The 18,907-nt window shown below is 36.6% G+C and overlaps 1 pseudogene; it reads right to left on the bottom strand.

The window, feature by feature from the left end:
* The window catches only part of LOC130737223 (DNA-directed RNA polymerase III subunit 2-like), a 34,946-nt pseudogene that overhangs the window by 12,278 nt on the left and 3,761 nt on the right, over positions 1 to 18,907 (bottom strand).

The following is an 18,907-nucleotide window of genomic DNA, read 5'->3' as shown; positions in this document are numbered from 1 at the left end:
AACTAACTAAACCATGCGTACCTATCAATTGATAGAACCCAGTAAAATTTGAGTATTATTTCTATAAAGAACCCCAATTCCCAATTTGGGAATTAGAGAAGATACATGAGAGAAGGGATACCAAACACCCTTCAAACCCAGAAAGAGACCACTCTCTCTCTAGAACCCAAAACCAAAACAGAATACAAAGATATTCCAATTCTCTCTAATCCTCTTATTTATAGGCAAGCTTCTAACTAACTAACTAACTAACAAACTTCTAACCCCTCTTAACTACTAACTAACCGTGAGTTCCTATCACTTATGATCTGGACCTTACTATAGCCTTATGCAAAGTAAACGCACTTACAATCACCCCATCTCTTCTTCTGTCTCTTCCAGTATTTATCGCCTACCTCTAAGTCATTTGTCACTGCTATAGATTTAGTGTTAGTACCTAAGTCTCTTCCATATATCTTATCACACGCTAGTTGGCGGCAAGCTATGGAGGAGAAAATGCTGTCCCTTGAACAAAATTCGACTTAGGATTTGGTCCCTTTACCTGAGGGGGGAAACATGCTGATGGGTGTAAGTAGGTGTACACTACTAGAGTAAACTCTGATGGTTCTATGGCTCTTGAAAGCCCAGTTGGTTCCCGGGATATGCACAATCATATGGGTCAACTAAACTGGTATTTTTTCCCCTGTTGCTTAATTATTCTCTATTCGCTTTCTCATTTCTATTACTGCTACTAATCATTGGACTTTGTTCCAGTTAGATGCGAGAGGAAAAATAAAAAAGAAATAGCATTCAAATCCATTTTCATTGACCAATTAGAATTGCCTCCCAAGATCTAAAAATGCATTTATACATTGTGAGGTATAAATGGGCAACCACTCGAGTTTGTTGCTCAGACGGAGTATGACAAAGTATGTCAACTAAAGAAGTCATAGTATGACCTAAAAAAATCACCTAAGTCCTGGCTTCGAAGATTCAGTGATGTTGTTATGGAGTTTGGCTTACGAAGAAACAAGAGTGATCACACTGTGTTATTCAAGCAAACTAATAAAGGCTTCATTTTATTAGTTGTTCATGTTGACTATATTGTGATTACAGGAAGTGGTAGTGAAGGATTCGGCAACTTGAAGAATGGAATTCTGATATCTCAAAGGAAGTGTATTCTGAATCTGCTAAGCTGCGACTGGTCTTATGGGATCTAATCCATGTGAGACCCCTATGGAACGAGAAATCAAACTCAAAGCAGAAGGAGTTCCTTTCTCTGACCCACAGAAATAGAGAAGATTGGTGGGTAAGTTGAATTACTTAACAGACACCAGGCCAGATATTGCTTTCCTAGTGAGTGTTGTAAGTCAATTTATGTCCTCCCCGACAGACATGCATTGGGGAGCACTAATTCCTTTGTTAAGTATTTGAAGAAAGCCCGAGGAAGAGGTTGATAGAAGAATCAGAGAAAAGAAAAAGAATTTGCATCTGAATATTTCACTATGATAAAACTGAATTGTACAATGAGAGATTGAATCCTTATATAGGATGCAGTGGCTTGTTGAACAAGCTAACTGAACAGTAACTTCCTCTAACAGAAAGATAACTGACTCTAACAAACTTGACAGCTGTATACAGCTGTTACTAACAGAAATTTCAGTTGTGTCCAGCTGGCATTCCAGCTGGCACACACTTACACATTGAAACCGATATTTTCATATCAACAATATACCTATACTCTCTAATACACCCCCTCAAACTGAAGGAGGTGACAAAAGCACTTGCTTGTCAACTACATTCAGTTTGTCCTTTAACAGTAGAAACCTAGTTGGGGAGAGGGCCTTAGTGAATATGTCTGCCTTTTGATGTTCAGAGGGTACATGTTGAACTAGAAGACTCTTATCTTGGACCTTTTCCCTTACAAAAAATATATCCATTTCCATATGCTTTGTGCGAGTATGCAATATCGGATTGTGTGTCAAAAGCACTGTGCTCATGTTATCACAATAGACTGTAGGAATAGTGAATGGAATTTTCAGTTCTGTCAGTAAGGATTGAACCCATAACAGTTCTGCAGTAGTATTGGCTAGGCTTCTATACTCTGCTTCAGTGCTTGATCTTGCAACTAAGGATTGCTTCTTGGCTGTCCAGGAAATGAGATTATAGCCTAGAAAAACACAGGACCCTGATGTAGACCTCCTATCATCAGGGTCAGATCCCCAATCAGCATCACAGTAGGCAATGAGAGGAAGAGGCCTGGTCATGGAACAAGGTTGAAGAAGAATACCATGAGTTAGAGTACCTTTGAGGTACCTCAGAATTCTTTTAACAGCCTTCCAGTGTTCCTCATGAGGTTGTGCCATGAATTGGCACACTTTGTTTACTGCAAAAGAGATTTCAGGCCTAGTAATAGTTGCATACTGAAGGGCACCAACCACACTTCTGTATTCAGTAGGATCCTTGAGAGCAGAACCTTCATTTTTGGACAGTTTGACTCCACATTGCATGGGAGTGGAAATGGCAGCTGCATCAAGCATGTTGACCTTAGTGAGGAGATCAGAAATATACTTGGTCTGATTGAGAAGCAAGTTGCCATTGGAAAGATGTGTGACTTGAACACCCAAAAAATAGTCCAGCTGACCCAATTGTTTGAGTGCAAAGATGGAATGTAATTGTGCTGTTAATTGTTGAATAAGTGACATAGAAGCCCCAGTGATGATGATATCATCTACATACACCAGCATATAGATACAGCCTTGAGAAGAATAGTAAGTAAACAAGGAAGGATCACACTTGCTAGCTTGGAAGCCAAACCTGATGAGAACCTCTTTTAGTCTATGAAACCAGGCCCTTGGAGCTTGCTTAAGACCATAGAGGGCCTTTTGCAGCTTGCAAACCAGATTCTTGTCCTTGTGTTCAAAACCAGGAGGTTGTACCATGTACACTTCCTCCTCTAACACTCCATTAAGAAAGGCATTATTGACATCTAGTTGTTGTAATGGCCAGCCCCTTGAAATGGCAAGAGAAAGAATGAGTCTTACTGTGATATGCTTCACCACTGGTGAGAAAGTTTCAGAATAGTCAAACCCTTGAACCTGACTATATCCTTTGGCCACCAACCGAGCCTTATACTTGTTTATGGAACCATCTGGATTTTCCTTGATTCTGTAAATCCATTTGCAACCAACTGGTGTTCTATTAGCTGGAAGAGGAACAAGGGTCCAAGTGCCATTGTTCATAAGAGCTGTGTACTCTTCTTGCATAGCCTTATACCATTTAGCATCCTTCATTGCTTGCTTGACAGAAGTAGGTTCCAGGTGAGTGAGCAACAGTGTGGGTTGAAGTCTGGGTTTAACTATCCCATTTTTAGCCCTTGTTTGCATAGGATGAGTGTTGACAATCACTGGAGGAGCTGCAGCAACCACTGAAGCAGAGGTATCAGCTGACTGTGCAGAGGATGAAGGTACAGGTGGTGAAACAACTGCTGGAGTTGAAGTAGAAGGGTCATCAGCTGAGAGTGTAGCACTTGGAGGCTGCTGTTGTTGAGGAGAATCTTGTGGACCTGGTGAGGAATGACCAGAAGCTGCCAAAACAGGAGAACTAGGTGGTGCAGTGTGTGAAATTATTGGAATGGTAGATAAAGGATAAAATTCAGCTGAGGAAGAAGAAGAATGATCAGTAGGAAAAAGAATAGGATATGGAAAACGATGTTCATGAAAAAGGACATCTTTGGAGATATAAATTCTCCCAGATTGGTCCAAGCACTTATAGCCCTTGTGATTAATGGAATACCCTATAAACACACACTCTTTTGAATGTAAGGACAACTTATTGGAATTATAAGGTCTTAGAAAAGGAAAGCAAGCTGAACCAAAGACCTTGAGACTCTTAAAATCTGGATATTGACCATACAGTTTGAAGTAAGGACTAGCACCTTGCAATGTAGTAGTAGACATTCTGTTTATGAGATAAGTGGCAGCAAGAAAAGCATGATCCCAGAATTGCAAAGGCATTGAGGCATGAGATAACAAGGCTAAGCCAGTTTCAACAATGTGCCTATGCTTTCTCTCAACACTACCATTTTGATGGTGAGTGTGTGGACAGGTTAGTCTATGAATGATGCCTAACTTCTGAAAGTGTGAGGTCAAGGGTTTAAACTCCCCTCCCCCATCTGTTTGGACACTTTTAAGTTTGTGTCCAAACTGCAACTCAACCATGGCTTGAAAATTTATAAAAGTTGCACAAGTGTCTGACTTTTTCTTCAAGGGAAAAACCCAAGTATACTTAGTACATGCATCAACACATGTTAAAAAGTATAAAAAACCACAAGAGGATTCCAAAGAAGCTGGTCCCCACAAATCAGTAAAAACAAGCTCAAAGGGAGTATTGTAAACTGTATTGGAAGAAGAAGAAGGTAATCTATGAAGCTTACTTAAACAACAAGCTTTGCAAAATGAAAACACACTTTTATTGCTTGGAACAGAAATATTACACAAGGAAAGGGTTTGTTTAAGTACATCATGATGAGGATGACCTAATCTTGAATGCCACAAATCATAAACTGAAATACCACTACCACTATTACAAGAAACTAGATCAGAAACAGTAGATGAAACATTGACAGAATCAGCATTATTACATGGAACTAGACTAGGAACTATAGGAGAAACAGTTGCAGATTGCAAATCAATAGCAGGAGATGCTTTATTTGCTGCAGACTTGGAAGCTAAGCAAGCCTGGATAGAAGACAAAGGAGAAGAAGACTGTGGTTGTGAGCTGGCCTTGGTGAGTGGTCCATCAAAGTAATATAGACCATCATCTCCAACAGTACCAGTAAGAAGAAGTTCATAAGTGTCCTGATGATGAACAGAACAATGATTGGCATGAAAAGAGAAGAAAACATTGTTATCACGGGCGAAACGACTAACACTAACAAGATTTTTAGTTATAGAAGGCACAAGAAGAAGCTTTTTAAGAATTAAACTAGCTGTAGGATTAAAAGAAGAAGGAAGAATAGCTGAACCTATAGACTGAATTGGCAGTCCCTGACCATTGCCCACCAAAAGCTGTTCTTGTGATGAAGATGGAACATGATCCACAAAAATGCCTGGATTATTAGTCACATGGTGTGTAGCTCCAGAATCAGGGCACCAAGTCACAGGTGAAGAGTGGTGTGCAGGAACAGTAGCTAACATAGCTTGAGGATGCATTCCAGTAGAGACCTGCTGCTGTGGTGGTCTAGGAAACTGAGGAGTTTGAGCAGTAGGTGCTGGAAACTGCCCCTGAGGAAGCCAAGGTCGAACAAAGGACATGCCAGCAGCTTGCATACCTTGCATATCAGTAGCATGTGAATAAGGAGTTGGTGGAATACACCAAGGTGACCATGGAGGCATGCTAGACGGTGAAAGAACACTAGAACCATACTGAGGAAGCATTGAATTGTATGGAGCATAAGGTGGAAACCCAAAATTGGCCATAGAGGGAAAACCCCCAAATTGCATTGGGGAAAACCCTAAATTGACTCCAGGAACAGAGAAATTGGAACCAGAATTCCCAGATTGTGCAGAATTAGCACTGGAATTAGCATTGGAACTAACTCCTGAGGGACGCGACCAACAAGATGCAGCGTCATGGCCCCATTTACTGCAGTAGGTGCATTGGACATTGCGTCCTCTCCCGCGACCACGCCCTCTGCCATAACCACCAGAATTGCGATTTTGTTCATCACGATTTCCATATCCTGAGTCAACCGCAGTATCGACTGGCTGAGAGGGAGCGACACTGGTAGCAGGAGGTTGCGCCATCGTTGACGATGGTGCCGGAGCGGGCTGAGTCCACATAGCTTGTGGCGGCGGCGGCGCCGGAGCAGTGGAAGAAGAAGGTGAATTCTGCGCCTGTGCAAGAAACACCGCAGGAGTAGTGTCTGCGAGTTGTTTCTTCCTCATCCTGTCGAATCGCGCTTCATGCGAAATCACCATAGCTTCCACTTCTGAGATCGTGAAGTAGGTTGTTTGGTTGTAGATAACCGTCATCAAAGCACTGTATTCTTCAGAGAGTCCATCAAAAATTGCTTCTAGATGATCACGAAAGGTAACAGGTTCTCCAATCGAAGCAAGAGTATTCACAATCGTCTTGATTCGTTGCAGAAATTCAGAAGCAGTTTTTGTACCTTTTGTGATGTTCTTCAGTTCATTCTGCAACTGTGTTGACTGAGCTCTTGATTTGGCATTGAAAAACGAGTGGATTTCTTCCCAAACTTGATAGGAATGCACACATTGAATCACATTTGGAAGAATTGCAGGCGAAAGAGTAGAAAGAAGCCAGGTAAAGAGAAGAGAATCCTGTTGCTCCCAATCTGCAAACAGAGGATTCACATTTTCTGTGATTTTGTCTTCTTCAGTCAAGAATTTCTCAGGAATCATCGGTGGATCTTGCACAAATTTCTGAAGTTTGTGTGATCTGATGACTCCTTCCACTTGTTGTTTCCATGAATAGAAATTGGAATCATCAAGTTTGATGCTGAGCTTGTGCGAGAAAGCTTGAGAGAGAGAGCTTGAGGAAGAAGAAGAAGGCATAGAAGATGATGAAGAATCCATAGCCATGGATCTTAGGCTCTTGATACCATGATAGAAGAATCAGAGAAAAGAAAAAGAATTTGCATCTGAATATTTCACTATGATAAAACTGAATTGTACAATGAGAGATTGAATCCTTATATAGGATGCAGTGGCTTGTTGAACAAGCTAACTGAACAGTAACTTCCTCTAACAGAAAGATAACTGACTCTAACAAACTTGACAGCTGTATACAGCTGTTACTAACAGAAATTTCAGTTGTGTCCAGCTGGCATTCCAGCTGGCACACACTTACACATTGAAACCGATATTTTCATATCAACAATATACCTATACTCTCTAATAGAGGTATCAATGACATATGCGGGTGGAGGCGTTTTCAGATGCTGATTGGGCAGATCTCCTTTGGATAGAAAATCCACCATTGGCTATTGTGTATTTTTGGGAGGTAATTTAATATCATGGAAATGCAAGAAGCAAATTTTGGTGGCACAATCAAGTGCAGAAGCTGAATATCGAGCCATGGCTCAAGCTACTATGAAGTATGAACATATGTGGGTGGGACAGATCATGAGTGAGATGGACATATCTCTGATGAAATTTTGGTTTGATAATCAGCCTGCCATACATATCTCATCAAATCTTGTTTTTCATGAAAGAACTAAACATATTGAGGTGGCTTGTCATTTTATCCGTGAGAAACTTCAACAGAACCTTATCCACTAACTATATTAGGACAGGTGATCAACTTGCAAATGTATTTACAAAGGCTTTGAATGGAGTGCGTAATGAACTAATGATTTTATTTGTAACAAGATGAGCATGATTAATATCTAAGCTCCAGCTTGAGGGAGAGTGTTAAGAACTAGGGTTATGTGAAGAGCCAGGGTAGACCCATGTGCACTTTAAGGTTGTACTTTGTACTTTTAGAGAGAGGATACATCATGTAACTGAATTCAGAAATTTGTTATTGTATTACGAATAAGAGCCTAAGCTTATTGTGAGCTGGATCTGAATAACAACCATATAGTTTATTAGGGTACACTGTATGAATGTGTACAGAGTTACACTTTAGTAGTTGCTTTGTTATGATGAGCTGGCAATTCAGTTAGGCTAAGCGGTTATGCTTAGCTGTCAAACTGATTCAGTTAGAGTTTGTTAAGCTTGTTGAGCAAGCTTCAGAGTTCTATATAAGTTGTAATCAAAACTTGTATCATCAGCTTTTCAATAATCAATGATAATCATTTTTCACAGTTCTGAGTTTCCTTAACATAGTTTTCAAAAGAATCTTCATATAGTGGGGAGCTGTAACAGTCACTTTTCAACAAAATGAAATACAAAAAAAGCATATAATATGTACCCACATATGATTTAGGTTAACTTTTAAGACATGCTCTCCAGCATAAATTTATATGTTTGTATCTACGTACATACATGCACTAAGGAAAAGTTACTAAAATTTGATTCATTTAAAAAAAAACTTAATCAAAAGAATTATTTTTCTATAATATTAAGAAAAATGTTTCCCTTAAATCTAAACTCCACGCAATCACTAAATTCAAGTCACATAGCCAACAAAATGTTGCTTACCTGGTTAAATGCTATATTTCCCATAGAATTCCTCCCTATAGCACACTACAGTGGCAAAACAAAGGTAATTTCAGGATGGAAGAGGAACACCTTTCATTCATACAAGTGTAATATCTCAAGTAAATACTTTAAACACAAAGAGGGAGGGAAGGAACTGAGAGACAACCTGATAAATGTTGCATTCGCAATGATTATGATTAGCATATGGAATAATGCCTGCCGAAATTCCAAAGGTGGTAAAAGACTCAATCTCAATATGTGTATTTTCGGATGTGGCATCTTTTTCATATAAAGCAATCTGCAAAAAGGAAAATAGGCAACTGAGATCATTGGTTGTCCAAAATAAGATTTTAGAGATAAAAAATTAAGAAGCAATTAGAGCAGAACATACCAAAGCATTGTTTTGCTCATTGACATCTAGATACTCAATCAAGCCAGCTCGTAAAAAATCATCCACACGCTGAAAGAGCAGAAAAATTGAATTCTCATAAACCGCTTTCCTTATTTATTTCAAAGATAAAAGCATATCATACACCTACAATTAACTTTTCCATATGAGGCTCTGTGGCTCTTGAATCTTGGTTGTCAGCAATGATGGGAAGTAACTTTTTACCACCAAGATTAAGGTCGTAGAGACTCTTGACAGACTCCTGAAACATAACTTTGTTCATCAATACCAGATTTTACTCACGCCCTTTTAGCATTAGAGTAGTTAGAGAAGTACAACATATACATGGAAATCATAGTATACACAATACATTACTACATTTAGAAAAACATGTAGGCTGTAGCTCCTAGCAAAGGAAAAGTGGAAAATAATAAAACTAGAGGCCAATATCATGTTCTTGACATATATTCTGTAATAATGGAAAAGATAAAATTCAAGAAATTTACAAATAACATGAATACTTAAAAAGCTATTACATTAGAAACTACCAACCAAAGAATATCTCAACTAAGAAACATAACAGTAGAAACAGTCACCTACTTGGAGTTCTATCATATGGCCCTTCTTCACTCTAGAAACTCCTTTGTCAGCAATGATATATGGGCGGCAAACTCTACCACCATCAGAAGCTAGGTAGACACAACGCTGAAAAATAGTTTTGTCCATTAATACCAGATTTAACTGACACCCTTTTAGCATTAGAGTAGTTACCGGAGTACAACATATAAATGGAAATCATAGTATACATTTAGAAAAAACATGTAGCTCCAACCAAAGGAAAAGTGAAAAACAATAAAACTAGAGGCGAATAGCATGTTCTTGACCATATACTCTGTCTGTATTAATGCAAAAGATAAAATTCGAGCAATTTATAGATAACATGGATATTTAAAAAAGCAATTACATTATTTATAATATTCAACGCAAATCAAATAAGAAATTATAAACCAAAGAAAAAGGAAAAATTCAACTAGAAAATACAGCTGTGGAAGCAGTAAAATTCAACTGCACCAGAACTATTTACCTCCTTTTCATTGACATAGACACTCACAAATGCACCAATTTCACCAGCTCGACGCAAATTTCTCATTACAGTGACAAAACGCTTGAATATGAACAATGGTAAGTTTTACAACAAATGAAAATATAATCATTAATGCTAATTTTTCTGAATAATACATTTGAAAAAAATAGACAAATACCCGTGGCTTCGCGTGCTTGCCAAGAATCAAACCATTGAACATGACAAGAAAGGAATTTGGCTCATGAAGCTCTTTTTCAGAGATATGTTCCATGGCTTCAACACCCAAAGAATAGCACTGACCCAGAAAAAATAAACACAATAAAATGTAAAACACCTAGAGTAAAAAAAACTAAATGGAGACCATGTCTATCTTAAATCAATATCTAAAAGTGCCAAAGAGTAGTAATAAACACAATGTGGTTACGATAATCACATAAATAATAAGATAAAAATACAACTAATGAGCAAGAAAGCCCATGATTAGCCCTTCGACAAAGAACGTAGCTGTGTAAAACCTCTCTACAAAACCACCCATGGCCAAAAGAATGCAAAATTTTTGTTTAAAAGCGGTCCTGGTACCAATCATATTTAAAGCTGCTCTCACCCCTGGAGCCAGTGGCACGTATGTGAAATATAATTTTCCAGGAAATAAATAAGATATATCCTGGTAAAAAATACTATCGGAGCCTAATAATTCTTGGATAAAAATAAGTCCAATATCAATTTGAAAAACACTAAGAAAAATAGGCTCTACTACCGTCTGCAACTTTCATGCAAACTATCTGAACTATTTTTGCTAGGAACCTAATGAATCATGATAAACTAGTTAGGGGTCAGTTACTGTAAGATTTACATACATGCACTTTAGATCAAATCATTACAAGTCTGTAGCAGCAGCTCATCGCAGCAAATCATACTCATACTAATAAACAATAAAAGGACATTTCATCATCCAGGAGAACATACCAGAGAAATTAAGGGGGGGGCCTATTCATCAGTAGTAATACGAGTTAACAAAGCCAGGTTCTTTACTAGTCCACAATCTTCTCCTAGCGGAGTATCAAGAGGACAAAACATGCCCAACTATATCCAATTGAAGAAATCAGTGAAGGTATGAATCCATAAATAGATATATATATATATATATATATAATCAGAATAAAAATCGCAAGCAACAAAAGAAAACAGCAACCGCCAAGACTTTTGGTCAGCTGCAAGGACCAAATAATGTAATTTTCATTTTTCTCCATCTAAAACCAACGTAACATAAGAATAAAAATATGTCAAAAAGGTTACCAACGGGATTGCAGCTAACCTGGGTAGAATTCAAACTTCTAGATTGTCTCACTCTCTGAACAGACTGTGGGGTGATTCTAGTCAGTTGGCCCAAAGAAGCTAAAAATGATGATCTTTGTAGCTCCTGTAGATAGAAAAATTAATCAGAAAGTCTTGTGTGATAGATAATTTCAAGTCCCCAGGTACCTTAGTACCTGAGCCAGAAAAACTCAATTTTGTTTCAATAAATATCAAGATATAGGGAAAATATACTAGAATAGGAAATAATATACAACCTGTATCGTTCCTATTCTTTCCATCTGGAATCTTTTAACATTCAAATTACCAGTGAAGAAAGTTCATTCAAAAGCTCCCGCGATGAACTGTTCTTTAAAAAACTATGAACATTCACAAAGAAAATATGTAAATAGAAATCCAGAGTCCAGACATACTAAGATTAGGTTGGATGCATAATAATTCTGATTAAACATAAATGCATCGTTTATTATGGAGGAACAGAGAAGGAGAGACAGGTATGGGAAAGAAAAGGGTATCGAAAAGCATAACTCCATCGTGTGGGATTGTTAAGAATCGGGGTTATGAGTTAGTAATAGTCTATAGACAGGTGATTAGTCTGAGTTTCTCCCTTTCTTAGTAGTATATTATTAGTTTGTTTCAATAATGTTTAATGTCATGTTGACAGCTTTAAAGGCCTGGAGTGGGGTGTGTGTTGATTTTGTTCATAACAGGCTGGGCACGACTCACTCACTCTCTCTCGACTGGCCTCAGTTTCTACCTGACTCAAACCCACCCACCCTCCCTTTCGTAATCAAACTGATGATATAAACAAAATGTCTTCCAGGTGTACAAACAAACAAAGTTTTAAGGTTTTACATAGATGACAGACAACAACATAGATAAATAAACTTCCAGCACCATCCCAATTGGGAGATTCCCAACAATCCATCACTCCATCAAGATCAGAAACTTGCTAGAAAACCACAGTCCATTAGACATTTACTGTTTGTCAACCTCTCCTGTGCTAAAACAATACAAAAATTATCCATGCTTTTGTGTCCAATAACAATATTTGCACATAACACAAATTGTAATAGATAGAAGCTCAAAGTTGCGGAGTCGATGTCAAAGGTTTTTGGACTAGGAACAATTTTAAAATACAGAGGGAAAAGCCCATGCATAAAATTTAAATAAATAAATAAAAGTGGGAATTTAGTTATACTGACAAATCTAAAATAAGTAAGAGAATGAATTGGAAAGAAAATTGTATAAAAGAAACTCTTTAAGAGTGACCAGCCAGAGGTTCTCTACAGCTTCAGCAAGAATGCATTTGATTTAAGAATGCTTCATTTCATTCACACGATGTTTGATTATGAATACTATAGAGAGCTTACACTAAGGATCATATTATAAGGTCTTTTCACACCCTCTTTGTCAATCCGTTTCTTCAACTCAGTTGTCATGGCCTTAAAAGTATTCTACAATGGAAAGGAGTGATAATTAATGCAATGAAAAATAATCAAAGCATATCTGTAGAAGTTAGACATGTAATACATGAAACAAAATAGTACCTCGAAAAAAAGAGATATTAACTGGCCAGATAACGCCAACCGTATGTGTCCCACATAATTCTATAGGTCAAAGAAACAGTTAGCAGATAATCACTAACTCCTGTCCACACATGTATATGCACAAAAATCTACATATGTACATATTGTTTGGCTATAAGTTAAACATCATTCATAGCACAGATGATCAATCACAATAAAGGATGACTAATTCTCTCTAACTCTATTCTTTGGACAAAGAATAAATGAGGTTGTCTCAGTTATGTTGATAGAACCCTGATATTATTGAGATATGACTGAAATTTTGAGAGTCTCTGGCACTCTCCCCAAGTCCCAAACACCCAATGATCGAAAGGATGACTAATTCTCTCTAACTCACTATTATTTATAGATTAACTATCTAACAAACTAACTCCAAGTACCTATCATATGTTCATAAAAATTGGGCTTCTCTATGTCCGTATTCTCTAATTCCTAGGACAGCTTTGAAATGTGACAAGCACTTCAACTTCATTGAGAAAATCAAAAGCTAATAGCAAACCATATAATGGAAACAAACAACAATAGAACTGTACATTGTACTTTTGTACTAATAGTAAACCCTATTAGTTAATAGTCACCCTAGGAAACCCTATTCTTTTAAACGCTGGCAGGGATTGTGTACAAAAGGTACTTCCTGTTCAAAGAAATCAAGAGAAATCTCGGAGCCATCATAACGGAAAAAGTCCCGAGCGCGAGTCACCATGTGGAAGGTGATAGACTATATTAGATAAAATTACAACTATCGAGTAAAACAAAGGGAACCTTTCATTACATAAAGTATACAGTTATTATTTCCATTACATAACCTAGTCCTCTTTCTCAAGTAGCGTAAGCTCACATTAGAGAGAAGATAATACCTTATCATCAATTGTGTCCTCCTTTAGAATTACATTCATCATGCGTCTCATCATAACAGCAAGATATATACATTTTGGCCGCAAATTATCTTCATACACCTAAACAAAACAGAAGAGGCAGCGAATCAGACCAAACTAACACAGCTAAGGCATTTATTACATGTATTCAGAATAGACTAAGAATAGAATGTAATCAAGGTGTCCAACAAAGAAAAATTATCAGGAAACAGAAGTAAACACACTCAATATTCAAAGAAAACTTACAGGTACATTTGCAAGAAATACATCTCTTAGGACTGCAAAAGCTCTTCCACCCTACATAAAAGGTCCAAATGACTAAGTCAAAAAATTGATGTGGTAGAGAACAAAGAATAGTATTTTATTTTATCCAAAGCATGAGACAACTGAGAGAGAGAGAGAGAGAGAGAGAAATTTGAAACCTCTTCAGATGATATGTTTGCATACATGTGATCTTTAACCTGATGAGTACACAGGCCATTAGCAATAAATAAGAAACAAAGAAGTTATATAAATCAAAATCAGAAACAACGCAATAGAAACAGAGACAGGGTAGAAACAGGGAAAAACAGAAAAACTGTATTCTGGAAAATGTAATTGTATTTCTTAAGTTCTTAATGAATTGAGCTAAGGCTCAAGCTTATATACAAGAGAGGTTTCAGTAACTAACTGCACAGTTGGCAATAGTATATAGCTGTCAGCCTGTCACATGACAGCTGTATTAACTCATTTCTATACTAACTACTCCGAACAATACAACCGAAGCTAAGTGAGAACAATATAACTGAAGGTAGTATAGACTATATCCTTAACATGCCCCCACGAACTCAAGGTGGGTAAGCCGTAAGCCCAATGAAATTTGTCTTCCACTTTAAGTTTGTCTTAGAGTAGAAAACCTTGAGGGAGAAAGAGCCTTCGTAAAGATATCTGCATACTGGTCAAGTGAAGGGATGTGCTGTAGAATAAGACTCTTATTCAGCACCTTTTCTTGAAAGAAAAAGATGTCTAGCTCCATGTAGCAGTTTTTAACTTCATTTTAAAAGATTAATTGAGTAACAGTAAAATGTTATTATTGATCTATTTTCAAATTGTCAAAATCAAAACTTACTACAATGATAACTTCTAGTTCATACAAATTAGAGTTAATAATTTCAAAATGTCATTATTAGCTAGTTCATAAATTTCTAGACTGTAAATCACCCCAATGCAATTTCAATCAAGCAATGACATTCAATAAGTTATTATCTGAAGTTGGCATTAGAGATAATAATATGGGAGCCTATGAGAGCGTCCATGTAGATGGTCATCTCTCCCTCTCCCTCGGTCGTCATAAAACCACCGACAAAACGTATGCGACACCCACACCACTTGAGAACATCTCATGCACCTTCTTCCACCCCTCCTTACCAGCATGTTACCTGGCCAACCTTCGTTCATCTCGCCAACCAACCTATCCCCCTATCCTGCTCACTGGAATTTCCTTATCCTATTTGGATGGTCAGAAATTCAAATTGACACCACTATATTGATGGACTTATAAGCCCTGGCAGCCAGCTTAAGAATAATAAGAGCACAGCACAATATTATTTTGCTTCTCATTAACATCGCACTCACCTAGGTACTAGATATTATAATATATGGCATATAAGAAAGAGTGCTTGCCATTAATGATTTTATCCTATTTGGATAGTTTTTATCTTAGATTATAGCATCAATAGCCGAAAGGAAGATCTTTCATTATCTACTGGCATGCCTCTGTCCATCTCAACAACTAACCCCCACCCATCCTGCTCACTGCCTTTTCCTTATCTCACCTTCATGAGAGAGACTCGAATTGAGACAACCATGTCAGTGCTCTAATAAGTCTTGGCCGCCAGAATAAGAAATGAAGCACATTATTCATGTGCATCTCATTAATGTTGTTTTCTCCTAGTTACAAGATATCATATCTGAAGCAGAAGAATCAATGCCGATGATTTAATGTTATATGTATTAGTCATGTACTTAAATCATATTAGTTATGGGATAATGCATACAATTCCTTAAACTCATTTACTTAGTTGCTTTTATATTGGCATCAATGTTCTAATGCTGTGTTTGGATGGTGAGGTGAAAATAAAGGGAAGGAAAATACGCAGAAAAAATATAAAAGGAAAGAATATAAGTGAAACATGAGGTTATTTTTAAATTGTTTGGATTGAGAGAAAAAGAAAGGAGAAAGGAAAAGTGGGAAATATTCACACAATTACTATTTTACCCTTTTATATAAATCTTAAAAGATAATTTATATAAATTAAGGTATATTTAAAATAAATTGACAAAACTTAATAAAATAGTATACATATAACATTATATTTACTTTTGCAATCATTATTATTATAGTATACATATTATATTAATATTATAATTTAAATCAATAATTATAAATATAAATATTCTTTAATACAAAAAAATCCGCAGCATTAATTAATTTAAAAAAATTTAAACTGCAGTAGTCAAATTATTTAAAAAGAATTAAGTAAAAGTAAGAACACAACATGAGAGAAAGAAGTAGAACACAGAGCAAGGGTACGTGTTCATAAGGGTATTGTTGTCTTTAAAGCAAATCCCCTTGCTCCTTTTTGTTTTCCGGCCAGATGAGCGAAGAAAATGATCTGCTACTGTTTATGTACTATTCAACCTTCCCCTCCATTTTCCCCTCTCATCCAAACACCTCAAGATTCTTTTTCCTTCATCTTTCCCTTCCATCCTTACGCCTTCCTTGAGTTTTCCATAAAAACAGTGTGTAAAGGAAGATCGTTTATTTATCCCTGTCCAGTGTAAAGGAAGATCGTTATTTATCCCTGTGCTCCGCAGTTGTGCCTCTACAAGTAATTATTTTTTCAGGAGTTTACATCTGCTCTTCGACTGAAACCATGGATCTTGTGATGTAAGAAATCTCAAATCATACATCCATCCAGCTCACCTAGTTTATCTGGACACCAAATGTTTCTGACAAGGAACTATATAAACTAGACCTCAATATAAATGAAACTAACCAAAAAATAATAATCTTGCTGGTGGCATTAATTAAGTATACAAATTTTATGAAATGAAAAGATATTCCAAAAGTAGTAATTTGAGGATTTAACATCAATGTTACACTAAACAAAAAAAAACAAGAAGCAAACTACGTCAATAATCAGACAAGAAAAAGAAAGAACACACCTTTGAATCAAGGTACTTCAATGCTTCCTCTTGTGTATTCACACGTTTCTTTTCGCAATCCTAATTAAGGGGCAAAATATATTCCACAACTCACTGATAGCATAATAATAATAATAATAATAATAATAATAATAATAATGCACTTTGCGTAAGCAAAGAATTAGCAGATGAACCTGTAATTTATTAAACAAATCCCTTATTTATCTTATCTCTTATAAACCACTGTGCAGAAGTATTTTTATATATGACATGTTCAAATCTGCGTGTCAATTACCAGAAGAGAGGATTGAAGCAGCAAACTAATACGGATATCTCTTCCCATCATTTGCAGAATTTCTTTATGACTCACCATCCCCATAGCTTTCATTACTATAATAAGAGGAACCTAAGAATACAACAAGGAGAAACAAGAATCATCAAAGCTTAGTTTTAATAGAATGATAGGGCTGAGGGTAAGTAAGTCGCATTGAAAACGTCTTAATGAAAACCTCCTCAGCAAATTGCTTCATTTGTAACCACATCATATGATTTTTCATCACAATAACAGTCTTGTTTACTGCTTCTTCCGTGCTGCTAGTAACAGATGCAGTAAAGCTGAAAGCCATAAGAAGCAAAAGATAATTTATAACACAAAACACAATATTTGATAATCTAACATTGAGCATAGGAATGTACAATCACATCAGTAGATATCAGTAATTTACTTGACAGATTTTCAGATAGAGGAACAAATTTATTACAGAAAAAAGAGGAGAAATACAACTGGAGGAAGAATAACATAACTTCCAAAAACATAACCAAGAGAGGGAACTTATCCCACCAAAACATCAGTTCTCAACAAATAATAACGAACTAATTTCTTACTAACTCCGAAAAATGGACTTCAAAGGGGCTACCAAACAGCAATATCTACGCACAAAGAACACCTTTCCAGCTACTACTTGCCTGACAGGTAACCAAACAGTGCGACTTGGCAAGCTACTCCTTTCAATTGCCAAAAGTACAACCTTTGGTGTGAAGTGTTTCTTCAATTCAAACTCTAATAAAATTACTAAATAAAATGGAATTCTGGATAAATTATAATTAAATTCAAAATTTTAATCTTAAATTTCCTTTAACTACACTTCTTATCAAACATAAAACCCCTAAAAGTTAGCAACATATCAATATCCTAAATGACATAATTATCATGACATTTATAAATTAAAAATACCACAAATAATCGTAATCCATTCTTCATCACCTATGAATTGGCAATAAAAAGAGTGACGTTGAGAAGTCTCACATTGACTACAGATATGGACATGATAGTCCTTATATATGGGAAGGCAATGATCACCTCTTAAGTTAGATTTTGAGGTAGATTTAGGTCTTCCAAATTCTAATAGGTATCAAGGTCTACCCTAGATCCATTTAGTGGAGACCACACGAATATATGGGGCACCCGCAAATGTTCATTCCTGCATTTCCCACGCTCCAGATGTCCAGCCTTGGCGTGAGGGGTGTGTTGAGAAGTCACACATTGACTAGAGATACAGCCAAGATAGCCATTATATATTGGAAGGCAATCTTCACCTCTTGAGCTAGCCTTTGGGGTAGAGTTAGGCCTCTCAAATTCTAATAATAACTGATAAGCAATCCCCAAGAAAACCAAAAATGTAAATATATATACATTGGAAATCTTCATGAAGAAATGACACAAGGGGAACCAATTTGGTAGAGACCAAATGACATAGGAGGACAATCAAGTATTACTCAAAGGATATCAACTGAAAAGAAAAGGATTAAGGAAATATCCCCAAATACTATAGCCCCACCACATCTTGGAAATTCCAAGCCCCAAGTTTAAGGCAAAAGACTGCCAAAAAAGGGGGCAAAAGAAACACAGGTAGCTCTAGGTTCTCTATTTTTTCAGTCATTGTTTTGTTCTGTTATCTTGCATGAAGGAGAGTTTCATTGTTGTTTTCTGTTTTTAATTTTGTTAATCATCCCTACTTATCAAAAGTTTTTCTCTTCATCGTAATGAATTTCTTCCTTCGTGAAAAGCAAAAATTAAAACAGATTTAAGATAGGATTTTCAATGTAAGATACTAAATTAATCATCAAGAAGCTATATTTCATTATTTTGATAATTGTTCAATCATTTGATAACCAGAGTTATTCTTTGATAAATCATCACTTTGAGTCAGACTCAACAGAATTTGATCAATCCTTTTTTCAGTATCTGATGTGAGAAAAATATCACCCAGGAGCACCTCATTCTTGCCAACCAGGTAGGATAAAATAGGAGAGGAAGTAAGGAG

Source organism: Lotus japonicus, chromosome 2, assembly GCF_012489685.1.
Source record: "Lotus japonicus ecotype B-129 chromosome 2, LjGifu_v1.2".
Taxonomy (NCBI): domain Eukaryota; kingdom Viridiplantae; phylum Streptophyta; class Magnoliopsida; order Fabales; family Fabaceae; genus Lotus; species Lotus japonicus.
Note: the sequence above shows the minus strand (reverse complement) of the source record. Positions and strands in the feature narration are given on the sequence as shown.